Source organism: Rhinoraja longicauda, chromosome 1 (assembly GCF_053455715.1).
Source record: "Rhinoraja longicauda isolate Sanriku21f chromosome 1, sRhiLon1.1, whole genome shotgun sequence".
Classification (NCBI taxonomy): Eukaryota; Metazoa; Chordata; class Chondrichthyes; order Rajiformes; family Arhynchobatidae; genus Rhinoraja; species Rhinoraja longicauda.
This window is the reverse complement of record NC_135953.1, coordinates 87,760,512-87,777,275: the sequence shown is the minus strand read 5'-3', so window position 1 is coordinate 87,777,275 and position 16,764 is coordinate 87,760,512. Positions and strand designations below refer to the sequence as shown.

Below are 16,764 nucleotides of genomic sequence, written 5' to 3'. Positions count from 1 at the left end.
CAACGGCCATGAAAAGCCGATTGTGTCAGATTTTGTTTTAAGCACATTAAGTAATTTAGCCTTAAATGTTGGAGCAGAAGCTTTAAAACCAAAGGGGTTCTGAGAGAAAATGTAGCCTGAAATTGAGCAGGAGGCACAATGTAAATGGTGTACAAGTGCACCATATTCCCTTAATGTAGGTCCCACAGTCAATGAGCAGTGCAGCACCATCTGGTTTAGTGGGGTAGATACGGCTACCTTACTGCTGGCTGCTTCTCATAAAACCTGCGGATGAAGCACATTTTAAAGAGATGAAAGCTGGCTTCCTCCTTTATTGAATATATGTCAGACGGCTCTGGTTGGTGTATTTTGTTTTTGGAATGGATTACTGTGAGAACATTTGTTTCCAAATGCTGACACAATAAATCAAACTGGCTCTTTCACTAGTAAAAACACATACTTTGGAATAAAACCCATGAAAACAAGAGAGCACCATTTTAGTTTCAGTTTTTAAGTATACACGATCATTGCAATTTCATCCTTCATACCTGACCCATTAACCGTCGCATACAGCACATAATCCTCCGACATTTTCTCTACCTCCAACGGGATCCTACCACTAGTCACATCTTCCCAGCTCCACCCCTTTCCGCTTTCTGCAGAGACTGTTCCCTCTGCAACTCCCTGGTAAACTCATCCCTTCCCACCCAAACCACCCCCTCCCCAGGTACTTTCCCCTGCAACCGCAGGAGATGCAACACCTGTCCCTTTGCCTCCTCCATCGACTCTGTCGAAGGACCCCGACAGTCCTTTCAGGTGAGGGAAAGGTTCACTTACATCTCCTCCAACTTTATCTACTGCATCCACTGTTCTCAGTGTGGATCCAATATATCAGCGGGACCAAATGCAGTCGAGGTGATCAATTTGCTGAAATCCTTCGTTCAGTCCGCCTTGGCCTACACGATCCCCCAGCTGCCAAACACTTTAACTCCCCTTCCCATTCCCATTCTGACCTTTCTGTCCTAGGTCTCCTCCACTGTCAGAGTGAGGCCAAACACAAATTGGAGGAACAGCACCTCATATTTTGCTTGGCAGCTTACAACCCAGTGGTATGATATTGATTTCTCTAAATTCAAGTAACACTTGCATTCCCTCTGTCTCCAACTTTCCTCCACCCGACTCATCGTACTAGTTTCATTGTCGTCCTGCTTAGTTTCACTGTTTGTATCATCCATTATCACCTCCCACAAGGCTAACAATGGACAATTGTGGGCTCCACCTTTCCTTTATCATTATTGCTGGCTTTGAATTGTCCTTTTCCATACCTTTCATTCATTTGTTCCACCTCGTCATATCTTTCATTTCCCTTTCCCCTGACACTCAGTCTGAAGAATTTTCTTGACTCAAAATGTCACCTATTCCTTTTCTCCTGAGATACTGCCTGGGTTACTCAAGCTTTTTGTGTCCATCCTTGATTACCAGCTGCCCTAACGTCACACGGGTAAAATATTAACATGACGCATAGTCCTTTCTTAACAAGGAAGGTAAAACAAGCAACAGATAGCATTTCTTCCATGTGCTAATGGCGCAGTTAATCAATATTAAATACAGATCTCTAAGATTATGTCAATTTTGCATATTTCAGTATTTGCTTCAGACAAAACCAAAATGCGTTCGGTGATCTTTACTATTGCTTGGAATCAAATGAGACAATGAAGTGTTGATTGTGAATTGTTGGCCGCTTCCTGGGACCAAACAGAAGAAGTGCTTTCACGACAGCAGTCACCTCGTTAAACACTTTCACCATTATTCTTAACCGTATGTCATTTGCAATGGAAATAATAGTGTTTGTTTTAACGGTGTACATTAAGGATGTTGGTTCAATATAGTACTGAGGTATCCCTAGTTCATGCGGCCATATGCACAAATAGCAAAGCATTAAATCAAATGGAAATAAATGTAATAGTATTTTGTTTAGCTACATCCTATTCTTCTGGTACATAAGATAACACAACCACATCATTAATTTCTCACTTAGCTGAGCTGAAATCAAAATGCACATTTGTGTGTGCACTGGGGCATAAATATTCAGTCAACATACCAGCTCGGTACTAATTTGTTTCTTGGTTTTGGAATAAACAAGCTGCCTGCCTATAGAGGTTTGGATAAAGAAATCTAATGAAGGAAAGACAAATTACCTTTTGGACTTCACTCAAGTTGGTCTTTGGATACCTTGGAAGGCTGTTCACTGAAAATGATGAACAATAATCAAGATAATTATGATGAAAGTAGGAGAGAAAGTTATTATGGGAAAACCATTATGCCAAAGCTGATTTGACGTATGATGAACCACAGAAAGCTGGATGTGCAATTGTTTTTGTTACAAAGCTTTAGTGAGGTTTATGGGATTATGTGTTTTCTGTGTGCATGTGTTGTGATTTCCATAGACCTTGATGCTGAATTGATTCAAAACATTTTCTTGACTGGTTGGTTATTTTATAGTCATGAGTGATATATTTCTTAGCCCGTGTAAATGTTATTCTATCCCATCCTCTTTCATTCTATTACAGAGTGGTATTGAATTTTCTGAAATTAAAAAGCAGTTGGTTTAAAGTTCCTGCATAATTTTAGTCACATTCTGCACATCTTGCCTTGTGTTGGACTTTTAAGAGACTGTGAGGTGATAAAGATGCTATTATCCACACTCTTAATGTAAAGGGTTGCTTTACAATGAGAAATAGGGTAATAATTGATACTTTCGCTTACTTAAAAATGGCCGCTTCAGACAGACTGGTCTTCTGGTTAACATGAAACTGAATCCCCTTGTTTTTCCCCACCACCCATCTATGCCGAACCTACCTGGCACATATCCAAATAGCTCAAAAGCTCTAAATCTTCATTCTTCTTCATTCTTCACGAGCCAAGAGTGTTTTATTTTCATATTGTCAAACGGAACAATGAAATTCTTACTTGCAGTAGCACACCAGATTTGTAAACACAGTGCTCAATAGATAATATAATAAACATAAAAACAGTAGTTCAACAAAGTAAAATATTGTATTGTGTGGAAGCTTTGCTGCAAATAATTGGAATGTCTATAGGTATCATGTAAGCGCCTTGTACTTCAAATGAACAACCTCTCCAACTGCACAATTAGGACATTATTTGCCAGAATTTGGACTTCAGGCAGAATTTGGACTGCACTAAATGGGTGCTGTATGTAGCACTAATGCAAAATAGAATGTGACCAAAGAAAAAACTGGGATAATGCTGTTTTAAGAAATGGTGGTGTTGCTTTGCCTCCTGAGAAAAGTATTTAAAAACTGAACTCGATGTTCAGAAATAGCAGCTTTCTGCTACACAGGCATGGAGATGGAGAAGAACGTGGCAGGTTTCATAGAAAAGCAGGTCAATGGTACGGAGTGGGGTAATGATTTAGTTTAGTTTAGTTTAGAGATACTGCACAGAAACAGGCCCTTCGGGCCACCATGTCTGTGCTGACTAGCAGTTCCCTCACACTAACATTATCCTACACACACGAGGGGCAATTTACAATTATACCAAGCTAATTAATCTACTAACTAAGTCTTTGCAGTGTAGGAGGAAACCGGAGCTCCTGTAGAAAACCCACGCTGGTCACGGTGAGAACATACAAACTCCGTACAGACAAGCTCCTATAGTCAGGATCGAGTCTGGGTGTCTGGCACAGTAAGGCAGCAACTCTACCGCTGCGCCACTGTGCATGGGTGTTGGGATACTCTCTGGGAGACTCCAACCTCTGTCTGGAGTCTTGTGACTATTGAAGGCGTCAAAACCTGCACTGAACATCAACCATGGTGTCCACATCCCTCTGGGCCGGTGAACCACAGTCAGCTGTCCTCAGGAGCCTCAACCAGTACCGAGGGAAGCAAAGCCTCTCATTTGGAAGATTAATGGCAACATTTATTTTGAACATCACAACATCCTGGGGGAAAATCTTCACCTTTACTATTGTTTGCATAATATTGTCTTTGTTTTATTTGCGTTAATTACAAAAGTCCTGGTTCGTGACTTTTTGATCAATTTTCTGTTTGTAAATAATTAAAATGGCAGGCTAGCTTTCCGCTTGGAATGGGCACAAGCAATAACCAATAGGCTGATTTTATTCTCTCTGCACAATTTACATGTGAAAAACAGGCATGGCTGGCTCCCATTTGAAGACGTGTATGATGACAAAAGTTACCTGGTTTAAAGAAGGATCTCGACCCGAAACATCACCCTTGCCTTTTCTCCAGAGATGCTGCCCGACCCGCTTAGTTACTCCAGCATTTTGTGTCTACGGTGTAAGCCAGCAACTCACTAGAACATGCCATCTATTGCTCCTCCACCAGTAGATGAGCCATTCAATAAGGAAAAACGCTACTCCACTTGCCTCACTTGCAAGAGCTGAGATGAGGCCATACAAGGGAGGTAAGGCGGGAGGGAGCCAGTCACAGGCTGGCAATGGGTCTCAAGGGCGATATTCAGTCACGAGGACCATTCCACATGAAACAACCTCGTGAAATTGGAGAAGGAATACTTCTGCGTGCTAGGCCATATGCACACTGCGCTATGTGGCACGTTTCTTTGCAGGATGTTAGATCCTTCAGCAGCTCGGGCTTTGCAACTCTCTCTGCAAAGAAGAATATACAAGCACCACTTTTGTCATGGTTGAGAATGAATAGAAGAGGGAGGAAAAAGAGGAGTAGGGGGCCAGCAGGTAGTGGAGAGGATAGGAGACCCTCATGAAATAGTGGAAACAGTGTTCATTATTGCTGGGAGGGGAGTTCTCAAAAATCACCACACTGCTGTGAAGAGAGAGGATGCATTGGTACATGTACATTTGTCAATACCTAATCTTTGTTACAGGAACCAGAAACACAGGCTGTATCCAGGCTGGCAGCTTTTGCATATGGTATTGTATGGGATTGGTATTCGGATTTATTTATTGTTGTCGTATTTACCGAGATATAGTCATAAATTTTGTTTGTATGCTATCCAGACAAATCATAAAATACATGAGGACAATCAAACCACACACAAGTACAGGATGGTGGAATATGCTGAAATTGGACTGTTGTGGTGACAGAGGGGAAGATACTGCTATAGATGCTAGAAAAGGCTATGCCAATGGAAAAGGTTCTGCCATCTGAGGGCTACATGCTGGTGGAAGTGCATCTTACAAGGTGTATTTTAAAATCCATTGACAATTCTATGAGCTGATTGGAGTTAAGGGGGATGTTTAGAACAAATGGTAGAAAAATCATAATCATACTGAAGAATTCTTAACAAATAGGAGTAAATAGAGTATAAAAGAGGTCATCAATAGATTTATAAGAAGAAACAAAAAAAAAATTATTGGACCTTTATTGTATTTCATTCTGAGGAAGCAAAGCAAAAAGAAAATGGATGGAGAGACATACAACACAGAAATAGACCCCTTGGCCCACCACTTGTACTAAACCTCTGCTAATCCAATTTTTTAATTCTTCTCACACTCTTATCATTTCTCACCTCCCTCCCCCCATATTCTACCACTCACCTGCACACTCGAGACAATTTACAGTGGCCTATTAACTTACCAACCCAGCTGTGAAAGGAAACTTAAGCACCTGGGGGAAGCGCACACTGTCACAGCGGGAGTATGCAAACTCCACACCCTGCCCAAGGTCAGAATTGAACCTGGATCTTTGGTGCTGTGAGGTAGCAGCTCTACTAGCTGTGCAACAGTACTGATGATGATTATTGGCACTGCATGATCTGCGAGGCTGCTTCCATTCAATACTTACAATGAAAACTTATCCCGAAAAAATGCCCAAATATCAAACAGTGGATCAGCAGCAGATCATGTGGTGCAAACAGCTTGTCAGTGAAGATGCTCAGAATAATACCCAATATAACAGTGTAAATGTAAAGCATAAATGTTATGTCAACTATAGTTTTGAATAATTACATTTTTGCTTTCATTCACCCGTCAAAATAATATTGTCCGAAAGATCAATGAAGTAACTTTATGCTGGATCTTGGCAGATGGTGCTAGCTCATGCAGGTAAATTGGACTTTAAAGAGCATGTTTACTTTGTGGTAATCGTTTATCGAATCTTTAGGTAGGATAAGCAAGAAGATTTTCAGCACAATACCATGGGAAGGCATTGTAATGGTGTGATCAATACTTTGTGAGAGTGTTCAAACAACTGATAAATTTCCAAGAACGGCATCTTCCTTTGTTTGGGGAAGAGCCTTTTTCATAAATTTGTGCCACATATTAATAACTGAGGTGAAGCCATCTGAGGTGAAGCCAAGGTGCGGACACTGTCAATCCACATCTTATTCCAACAATAGAACAGCATTAAAATCCAATTGAGTTGTGCAAAATATTTTGCTTCACTATCCAAGAATTTGCTACACTCCTTCGTTTACCTGTTTCCTCTCCTTTGAAGATTTACTCTGTGATTTTCAGTTTTTATCTCGGGCCACACTCAGTCACAGTGCCACTTCAGTAGAAGTCTGTACATTGGTTTAGTGTGTGGCAGATCACAAGATCAAAGAAGCAGGAAACAGTGCAAGCAATCAACAAGTCAGTCAGCACTTCTGGTAGAGAATGGAACCATCTGAATGAAACATCTCAAACATGGAGCTTTAGATGTCTTTTCCTCCCAACTCTCCACAGATGCACTCCGAATTGGTGAGTGTTTAATTTTCCCCAACAATTTCGGCAACAAATTTACCAATAAAAAAGAGTGGAATTAGGGTTGCCTTAATGTGTAATGTAATAAAGTGCTGGTCTCCGACTGGAGGCGTGGGTTCGAATCCCACTTCTGACACCATGTAATAAAGTGTTTAAGTACACGCTAAGATACAACGCATCATTTTATTGAAGCACTTACATCATAGGACCTGCAGTACATTACAGCTCCGAGCTGCTACATCTACTGCCTGACGTCGGCGAGTTATTAATATTATAAAGCAAGTACTAGGCGGGACTACTACTAACAAGCACTACGATTGGCTAGCATGCAATAGCCCATATCATATCATATCATATCATATATATACAGCCGGAAACAGGCCTTTTCGGCCCACCAAGTCCGTGCCGCCCAGCGATCCCCGTACATTAACACTATCCTACACCCACTAGGGACAATTTTTTTAATTTTTTTTTTACATTTACCCAGCCAATTAACCTACATACCTGTACGTCTTTGGAGTGTGGGAGGAAACCGAAGATCTCGGAGAAAACTCACGCAGGTCACGGGGAGAACGTACAAACTCCTTACAGTGCAGCACCCGTAGTCAGGATCGAACCTGAGTCTCCGGCGCTGCATTCGCTGTAAAGCAGCAACTTTACCGCTGCGCTACCGTGCTACATGTAATTATGATGGATGTAAAAAAAAAAAAATCAGGGAGAACCACAAAACAAGATTGGATCCAGTTCGGATTCAGAAATGTAGATAGACCACCATTTTCAAGCCAAATTAGCAGCTAATGTTACCAACTTGATCTGAAGCTGCTAATTGCAGGCAAATGGCACTGTTGCGATGTGGAAACAAGGAATTGCAGATGCTGGTTTACAAAAGGGGACACAAAGTGTTGGAGTAACAACGGTCAGCCAGCATCTCTGGAGAACGTGGATAGGTGATGTTTTGGATCGGGCCCTGGCTCTAGGCACTGTTCAGTATAAGATGTGCCGAATTCTGACCTCGCTCAGACAACTGCACAGGGTGACAGCGGCCTTTGAGGGGTGTCATTGGCACGGAAGCACGTTAGTTGGGATTTATGACCCATGCTGAAGAAACAAATTTTTAGGAAGGAAATCTGTGGTCTTTGAACATGAGCTTAAAATAAACCATTCTCCTTTCTCAGTTTCATGGTTATAGAGACCTCGATCTTCTCTTCTATTTCTATCATATTGTGCTTTGCTCTAATGTCTTTGTTTTTTGCACAGTCCTATTTCATTTAGAAATGTTATGTTTAATTTATGTATGATTTGCTTTTGCATAAATAGACACAAAATGCTGGAGTCACTCAGCGGGTCAGGCAGCATCTCTAGAGAAAAGAATTAGGTGACGTTTCAGGTCGAGACCTTCAGACTGAGTCCTAGATGCTGCCTGACCCGCTGAGTTACTCCAGCATTTTGTGTCTGCAGTTCCTTCCTACTCATTTGATTTTGCTTGTTTGTTTGGGTGCAAATGCCTGCGATGCTGCTGTGCAAGCAAGATCTCCATTGCAGCTGCTCCACACCGTACTTATGCATGTGACTTAAAAACAGTTTTTTTCCACGAGTGGTAGTTCTACTCAATAACCAAAGTCTGTAGTTTCTTTTTTGCTCTGGTTTATTTTCACCCACATGTTTAGACCGTAATGTTGTATCCTTATTGTTTTGATGTGTTTATGCTTTATTCTTAATTGTTAACTGTATGTTTGTGTTGTCATTTGTGAGCGGAGCACCAAGGCACATTCCTTGTATATGCATACTTGGCCAATAAACTTATTCATTCATTCATTCAATAAACTCAACTTGACTTGGAAATGTCTGCAGGACTTTTAGAATAAAGTTATTTATTCTCTTAAACAAAGCAATGAAGTGAACTCTCCCACTGCCTCCCACTGTGTTGCTTTCTGCCATGTAATGTCTATTGGGCCCAGTTCCTGTTCTTGGGGTGCTTTATGGGGAGAAACAGCTCACAGTGAGCATAAAGCTTTAGGTGGGTGTAAGAGTCCCGAACCAGGGGCCACAGTTTAAGAATAAGGTAGAAAATGGTAGGCCATTTAGAACGGAGATGAGGAAAAACTTTTTCACTCAGAGAGTTGTGAAGCTGTGGAACTCTGCCTCAGAAGGCAGTGGAGGCCAATTCCCTGGATGCTTTCAAGAGAGAGTTAGATACTCTTAATGATAGTGGAGTCAAGGGATATGGGGAGAAAGCAGGAACGGGGTACTGATTGTGGATGATCAGCCATGATCACGGTGAACGGCAGTGCTGGCTCGAAGGGCCGAATGACCTATTCCTGCACCTATTGTCTATTGTCTATTGTAATCTATATTAGTATAAAAAAGGGCTTATTAGTCAAAAAAATTAACTAAAATAACATTTCCTTACAGAAAACCAAAATGATTAACTGTTCAATTAAACAAACTAACATCCGGGCGTTTAATTTATAAATTGCGTTTCTGGATATTAAGGGTGTTGACAATTTATTGCACCTTACACAGGATAAAAGGCAACAGAGTTGATGTTCCTTGGTGCATCCTTGAGTGCTGTCTGTAGAGTATTTGTATGTTCTCCCTGTATGTTCTGACTGTGTGAGATTCCTCCGGGTGCTCCGGTTTCCACCCACACCCCAAAGACTTACAGGATTGTAGGTTAACATCTCTGGAGAGAAAGAATGGGTGACGTTTTGGATCGAGGCCCTTCTTCAGACCTGAACCAGTTTTGACCCGAAACGCCACCCATTCCTTCTCTCTATAGATAATGCCTGTCCTGTTGAGTTATTCCAGCATTTTGTGTCTATCTTTGGTTTAAACCAGCATCTGCAGTTCCTTTCTGTAGTACACTAATTGGCTACTGTAAATTGTCCCTAGCGTGTAGGCTAGAAGTAGTGTATGGGTGATCATTGGTCGGCATGGACTTGGTAGGCCGAAGGGCCTATTTCACGCTGTATCTAGGAAACTAAACTAAACTAACCAGACTTTGGGGGGATCCTTAGTGGTGCTGCTCATCCAGGCTTTGAGTCTTACGTAGGGCATGGATCTTTCAGCCAGCAAGGCTTTACACTTTCTCTTATCGGTTGAACCAGCCTTCCATTTGATTTTGAGACCAGTGTGAAGGCAATCACTAAGCACAGAGGTACCTCTCCTAACCTGTGCCCACAGACATTGATGCCTTCCCCAGGTACAAGTGACAATAACGATCAGTATAAGTCTAACTGAAACCTAGCTACATAAACAGGGTTCCTATCATAATCTCACTTCATAAACACAGCAGCATCTCTGGGTTTTGGGGGGCACAATTTAATTTATATTTGGGATCATTATACACGATGCACATGTTCTCCATTACAATTCAATATTATGTTTGACCTTGATCCATGAACAAACTAGAACAATATTAATCCTTAAATTAATAACAGTAAGTCCTTTAATTTTAAATACATCTCCAACCCTTCTTTAAAAAAGCTTCTGGGCCATAAATGTATCCTGTTCATAGCCTAAAATTGGCATCTGATTACAAATTTCCTATGGAAAATGATATTGGATGGAATTCTATCACATTGTTTAGGAGGTTCATTAATTTTGATGAAATTCACAGATGAAGAGTATTGTATTGATATTCTTCTGGTAAATGAGCAGAAGAAATGCAACTTGACAAAGATGTAGGCCAGTACTTGCCAACTTACATTCCTTCTCGCTTAAGTAATTTACAAGCAGAACCTTCTTTTGCATAAAGCTCGTTGGCACAAGCATAAGTACTGATCTGGAGACGTACAGTAGTGCTAACTGTGAGAACAAAAAATAATGCAAATTAAATTCAGAAAAATGGGGTGATTAGAGTAGATTGCCAGTACAAAGAGAGACCATTTCTGAAAGCCTTTGGAAAAAAACTTGGTTGCTGTTGCCATGGTTGAAGGGGTTGATGAAGAAACGATAGATTGAAATGTAGTCAAGCTGCAAGGAAATGGCGCATCAGTGCTACACCTGATCCCTGCCTCAAGGGTTTGAAGAAGCCGTTTTGCTGTGTTGAGTGGCTGTTGGGAGATCTGGCCTCTGTGCTACCTCATGTACCCTTTCACACAGATCAGCATTGCGGCCAAGTTTTGGACCACAGCAGACTGTGGCTGTCACTGGATCTGCCAGTCTAGTGCTGCACAGTAGCTTAAAGCATGCATCTCGCACGGTGCTGCTAAAGGTTCTTGGCTGACATCACCACAGCAATAAACATTCCTTGTGGTAATAGGCAAATAGGTGCCAATATACTGTGTGATTTACTGGCGGCATTCAATCAAGGTTTGTTATATTTTTCTACACCATGGAAGGTGAACATTTGGTGCATGAAATCTGTGCCAGAACTCAATGGAACCCCATTGCATTCACCAGCTTATTTCCCTCCAGCCTATTCTCCGTCACACACCTGTCAATTCTCCCTAGTTCCCGCTCTCTGCCCCCTTACATTAGAGATTAGTTACAGTGGCCAGCCAGTCAACCGACTAGCACATTGATAGGATAAGGGAAGGAACTGGAGCAGTTTATAGGGAGAAAATGCTAACTTGGCCCCCTTTGAAATTAATCACTCTAGCAAACTTTACTTTGTGCTGTAAGCCTGTCATCCAATGATGGAGATAGTCCAGAGGGCACAGTCTATAGAACATTTGCATATTTTTCTTTGGAGTTCTACTCAATCAAGAGAAAGGGAGAGAGAGAGTGAGAGTGAAAACTAATGGCTATTCGTGCTACCTCCTAGTCTATTCCTTTATACTTTTTGTGGTGATATTTGAGCATTTATTTCAGATATGCCTGTTTATCCCACTGGGATTATGTGCCTGTGATGCTGCTGCAATTAACATCTATATACTAAAACTCTCATTTGTTTGTTTGTTTGTTCCTGAACTACAGCCAAAACGGTACACGAGAGTGCAACAATTTTAGGCCCACCTTACTCACCGTCGTCCCTTTGATACCAATGGAAGAAGTTTCATTGAAATGGGTGTTATATTTTTAAAGTTATTCACATTTTAAAGTTTAAATCTATCTCCTAGGCGGGGGGGGGGGGGGGGGGGGGAGGGAGGGGGAGCAGGAAGGATAAGGGAGATTGAGGGGGGTGGAGTGGGGAAAGGGGGTGGAGGGGGAGGGAAGGGGGGGAGGATGGAGGGGGGGGGAGGAGAAGGTGCAGCACCAATGCAGGAGAGGTTTGGCCCCAACGGGTCCACTTGGTCTAGTTTTCATTAAACATGTACCTCACCATACTTGTGCATATGACCATAAACACAACTTGACTTGCTTCTTTGCCATGAGCTCTATTAGTCTGCTCCCTCTCTCCCTCTCTCCCCCCTCCCTCCCCCTCCCTCTTGCTCTCCCCCTCGCTCTCCCCCTCCTCCCACTCCCCCTCCCTCTCCCCCTCCCTCTCCCCCTCCCTCTCTCCTCCCTCTCCCCTCCCTCTCCCCTCTCCTCTCCCTCTCCCCTCCCCTCCCCTCCCTTCCCTCTCCCTCTCCCCTCCCTCTCCCCCTCCCCTCCCTCTCCCCTCTCTCTTGTCTCAAACCTGGATCACCTCGAAGCCTTTGCCGCATTAACTTAATGCTGACCCACTAAGGTATGCCCTCAAGCCACAAGGATAAGGCTGCAAAATACTAATTCCTTGTTCGAGTGCAATTTCTCAAGCCTCAACGATATGTCTGTCTCTTAGAAACATAGAAACATAGAAAATAGGTGCAGGAGTAGGCCATTCGGCCCTTCAAGCCTGCACCGCCATTCAATATGATCATGGCTGATCATCCAGCTCAGTAGCCTGTACCTGCCTTCTCTCCATACCCCCTGATCCCTTTAGCAAAAAGGGCCACATCAAACTCCCTCTTAAATATAGCCAATGAACTGGCCTCAACTACCTTCTGTGGCAGAGAATTCCACAGCATCACCACTCTCTGTGTGAAGAAATGTTTTCTCATCTCGGTCCTAAAAGACTTCCCCCTTATCCTTAAGCTGTGACCCCTGGTTCTGGACTCCCCCAACATCGGGAACAATCTTCCCGCATCTAGCCTCTCCAACCCCTTAAGAATTTTATATGTTTCTATAAGATCCCCCCTCAGTCTTCTAAATTCCAGCGAGTACAAGCCCAGTCTATCCAGTCTTTCCTCATATGAAAGTCCCGCCATCCCAGGGATCAATCTGGTGAACCTTCTCTGTACTCCCTCTAAGGCAAGAACGTCTTTCCTCAGGTTAGGAGACCAAAACTGCACACAATACTCCAGGTGCGGTCTCACCAAGGCCCTGTACAACTGCAGCAGTACCTCCCTGCTCCTAAACTCAAATCCTCTTGCTATGAATGCCAACATACCATTCGCTTTCTTGACTGCCTGCTGCACATGCATGCTTGCTTTCAATGACTGGTGCACCATGACACCCAGGTCACGTTGCATCTCCCCTTCTCCCAATCGGTCACCATTCAGGTAATACTCTGCATTCCTGTTCTTGCCGCCAAAGTGGATAACCTCACATTTATCCACATTATATTGCATCTGCCATGCATTTGCCCACTCGCCTAATCTATCCAAGTCACTCTGCAGCCTCCTAGCATCCTCCTCGCAGCTAACACTGCCACCCAGCTTCGTGTCATCCGCAAACTTAGAGATGTTGCATTCAATTCCCTCGTCCAAATCATTAATATACACTGTAAATAACTGGGGTCCCAGCACTGAGCCTTGCGGTACCCCACTAGTCACTGCCTGCCATTCCGAAAAGGACCCGTTTATTCCTACTCTTTGCTTCCTGTCCGCCAACCAATTTTCTATCCACCTCAACACTGAACCCTCAATACCGTGTGCTTTAAGTTTGTACACCAATCTCCTATGTGGGACCTTGTCGAAGGCCTTCTGAAAGTCCAGATATAACACATCGACTGGTTCTCCCTTATCCACTCTACTAGTTACATCTTCGAAAAATTCTATAAGATTCGTCAGACATGATTTGCCTTTTGTAAATCCATGCTGACTTTGTCCGATGATTTCACCACATTCCAAATGTGATGCTATCACATCTTTAATAACTGATTCACGTGTTGATTTTCCTAATTGTCATCCTCTTTAAATCTGTGAATTTGCTTGAAACATTGGAACAAGGTTTATATTTAACTTGTGGAAGGCATATTATGAGTCAATTGTAATCTACCAGTATCGTTGATATTATGAACAAACCATGATTTTTCAGCACAAAATTAGTAGGAGTCTTTGATCCTACTGTGCTTTTGCTTTCTCCGGCTAGATCTTAGACTTTAGAGATACAGTACGGAAACAGACCCTTCGGCCCACCGAGTCCGCGCTGCCCAGCGATCACCCCGTACACCAGCACTATCCTACACTCTCGGGACAATTTACAATTTTACCACAGCCAATTAACCTACAAACCTGTATGTCTTTGGAGTGTGGTAGGAAACTGGAGCACCCAGAGAAAACCCATGCGATCACAGGGAGAACATCCAAAATCTGTACAGATAGCACCCCTAGATAGGATCAAACCCAGGCCTCTGGCGCTGTAAGGCAGCTGTGTCTGTGTTTTTGCGATTCTTCTGCTTCTGTCTCACTTGGGTTGAAACTTTGACACTGTTTGATTCATTTAGTCCCTGAGATGAAGCTTTCTACATTCAACCAAAATCTCCATCATTTTCAAAACACAAAACAAAACATGACTGGATCCAACTCTTGGATTTGGAAATGTAGATAGAAGTTGCTCATGCTAATATTAAGTATTAATTCCGTAACAAGATTACATTATTTATCTTGGGGAATATGATACCGTTAGTAGGATCATTTACTGCAGATGGCAGCTTTAAAGACGCCTTTTTTCAGCAATGATTCAAAACGGAGTAGTACTTCGTACCCTGAGATCACGTTGTCTAACATTTTGCCGACACATAACCTGAAGCAGCTGAAGCAGAGATCACAAGCTTCTGTCAGTGAATTTGTCAGTACTTGTTATCTTCAATATTTTGCTGAGTCTCTTATATGTAGACAACTTCATTTGTCATTGATCGTATTATATCATGTTATAAACAATATTTTTGTGGGAACTGCAATAAATTCATAACATATTATAAAGTATATTTCACTACTTTTATGTCCTTTTAAAAGTCTTATCATGAGAAAATTCAACGGCGATGGTACTATGTTGCAAAGAAGGGAATACCAGGCAGTCAATTCAAGGTGGTTTTATGCTCTCCCAAAACCCGGAGAATCAAACTTTTGAGGTGACTGTAATTTTTTTTTTTTAGAGATACAGCGCAGAAACAGGCCCTTCGGCCCACCGGGTCCGCGCCTCCCAGCGATCCCCGCACACTAACACTATCCTACACCCACTAGGGACAATTTTTACATTTGCCCAGCCAATTACCCTACATACCTGTACGTCTTTGGAGCAATCTTCTAACATGCAATCATTTAACGTTCCTAAATATTCTTAAATATATGTTTTTTATGCAACAACATATCATCTGTGGCATTTCTCATGATCGCTCTGAAATAATCTGGATATAAACATTTTCCCATCACATACTCAGTTACAGGCCCTCCCCAGGTTACAAATGATTGGCTCATGGAGACCTCACGGACATGAATGAGCTCCCTTAAATGTTATTGAATTCAAAGGAGCACCAGAAAAACACCCTGTTTACATATGATATGCCACAGATTTCCTGTCGCACGGAAATGATTTCCACATACCTTGACTCCATCCTATCCCCCCTGGTCCAATCTCTCCCAACCTATGTCCAAGATACTTCACATGCTCTTCGTCTCTTTAATGACTTTTACCTTTCTGTCCTCGGTCTCCTCCATTGTCAGAGTGAGGCTAAATGCAAATTGGAGGAACAGCATCTCATATTTTGCTTGAGCAGTTTACAGCCCAGTGGTATGAATATTATATTGAACAGTGCATTTTGTAAATAGAGTCACAGAAATGTACATCACAGAAACAGGCTCCTCAGCCTATCATGTACATGTGGACCATTTTGCCCATTTACACTAATCCAATTTGCATGCACTATGTGCTAATGGTGGGCGGAATAAATGTCTTGGCGATGGATGGGGCCAATCAAGCAGGGGCCTTGTGGATGAAGGAACTGCAGATGCTGCTTTGAACCGAAGATAGACGCAAAAAGCTGGAGTAACTCAACGGGACAGGCAGCATCTCTGGAGAAATTGATGTGACGATTCAGGCCGGGACACTCCTTCAGACATTCTTCGGAAAGCTGACAGCTTTAGAAACAGCACCTATCCTTTCGTGTACCTTTTTCATGTTGGAAGAAGGGTCCCACCCCGAAGTATAACCAATCCATGTTCTCCAGAGACACTGCCTGACCTGGTCAGTTACTCCAGCACTTTGTGTCCTTATGTGGATGGAATGGTGAGACAACGTTTCAGGTTTACACCTTTCTTCAGAATGACTGAAGTTGAGAAAGCTGGAGAGCCCCCTAGATATCTGCCTGACCCCCTTTGAGTTAATTCAGCATTTTGTACTTTGCTCAAGATTCCAGCATCTGCAGTTCCGTGTATCTTAGTCCAGTTTAGTTTGGAGATACAGCGCTGAAACAAGCCCTTCAGCCCAATAGTCCCTACCGACCAACGATCCCCACACATTAACACTATCCCTCACACACTTGGGACAATTTTACCAAGCCAATTAACCTGTACGTCTTTGGAGTGTGGGAGGAAACCGGAGCTCCCGGGGAAAACCCACGCAGGTCATGGGGAGAACGTACCTGGCAGGAGAGATTTGGTGGTCATGGTGGCCGATCTCCCAGGACGAGGCTGTCCCATTGCACTTCGGGTGTGCTTACGCCTGCGATGTCCTCGAGTGCAGGGTACTCGACGGCAACATTTGTGGCAGTGGGGGTCTGCGTTCGCAAAAATAAAGGGTGGCACAGTGGTGCATCGGTAGAGACGCTGCCTTACAGCGCTTGAGGCACCAGAGACCTGGGTTGATCCCGACTACGGATGCTGTCTGTGCGGAGCTTGTATGTTCTCCCCATGACCCTGTGGGTTTTCTCCAAGATCTTTGGTTTCTCCCCA

The 16,764-nt window shown here is 42.9% G+C and overlaps 1 protein-coding gene and 1 non-coding gene across 3 annotated transcripts in view; both read left to right on the top strand.

Moving 5' to 3' along the window:
* Positions 1 to 16,764, top strand: part of arhgap24 (Rho GTPase activating protein 24) — a 406,341-nt gene that overhangs the window by 244,603 nt on the left and 144,974 nt on the right. The window lies entirely within an intron of this gene.
* On the top strand, positions 16,447 to 16,603 carry LOC144601163 (U1 spliceosomal RNA). Its single transcript, XR_013548258.1, has one exon. It is a non-coding gene; the product is annotated as a U1 spliceosomal RNA (small nuclear RNA).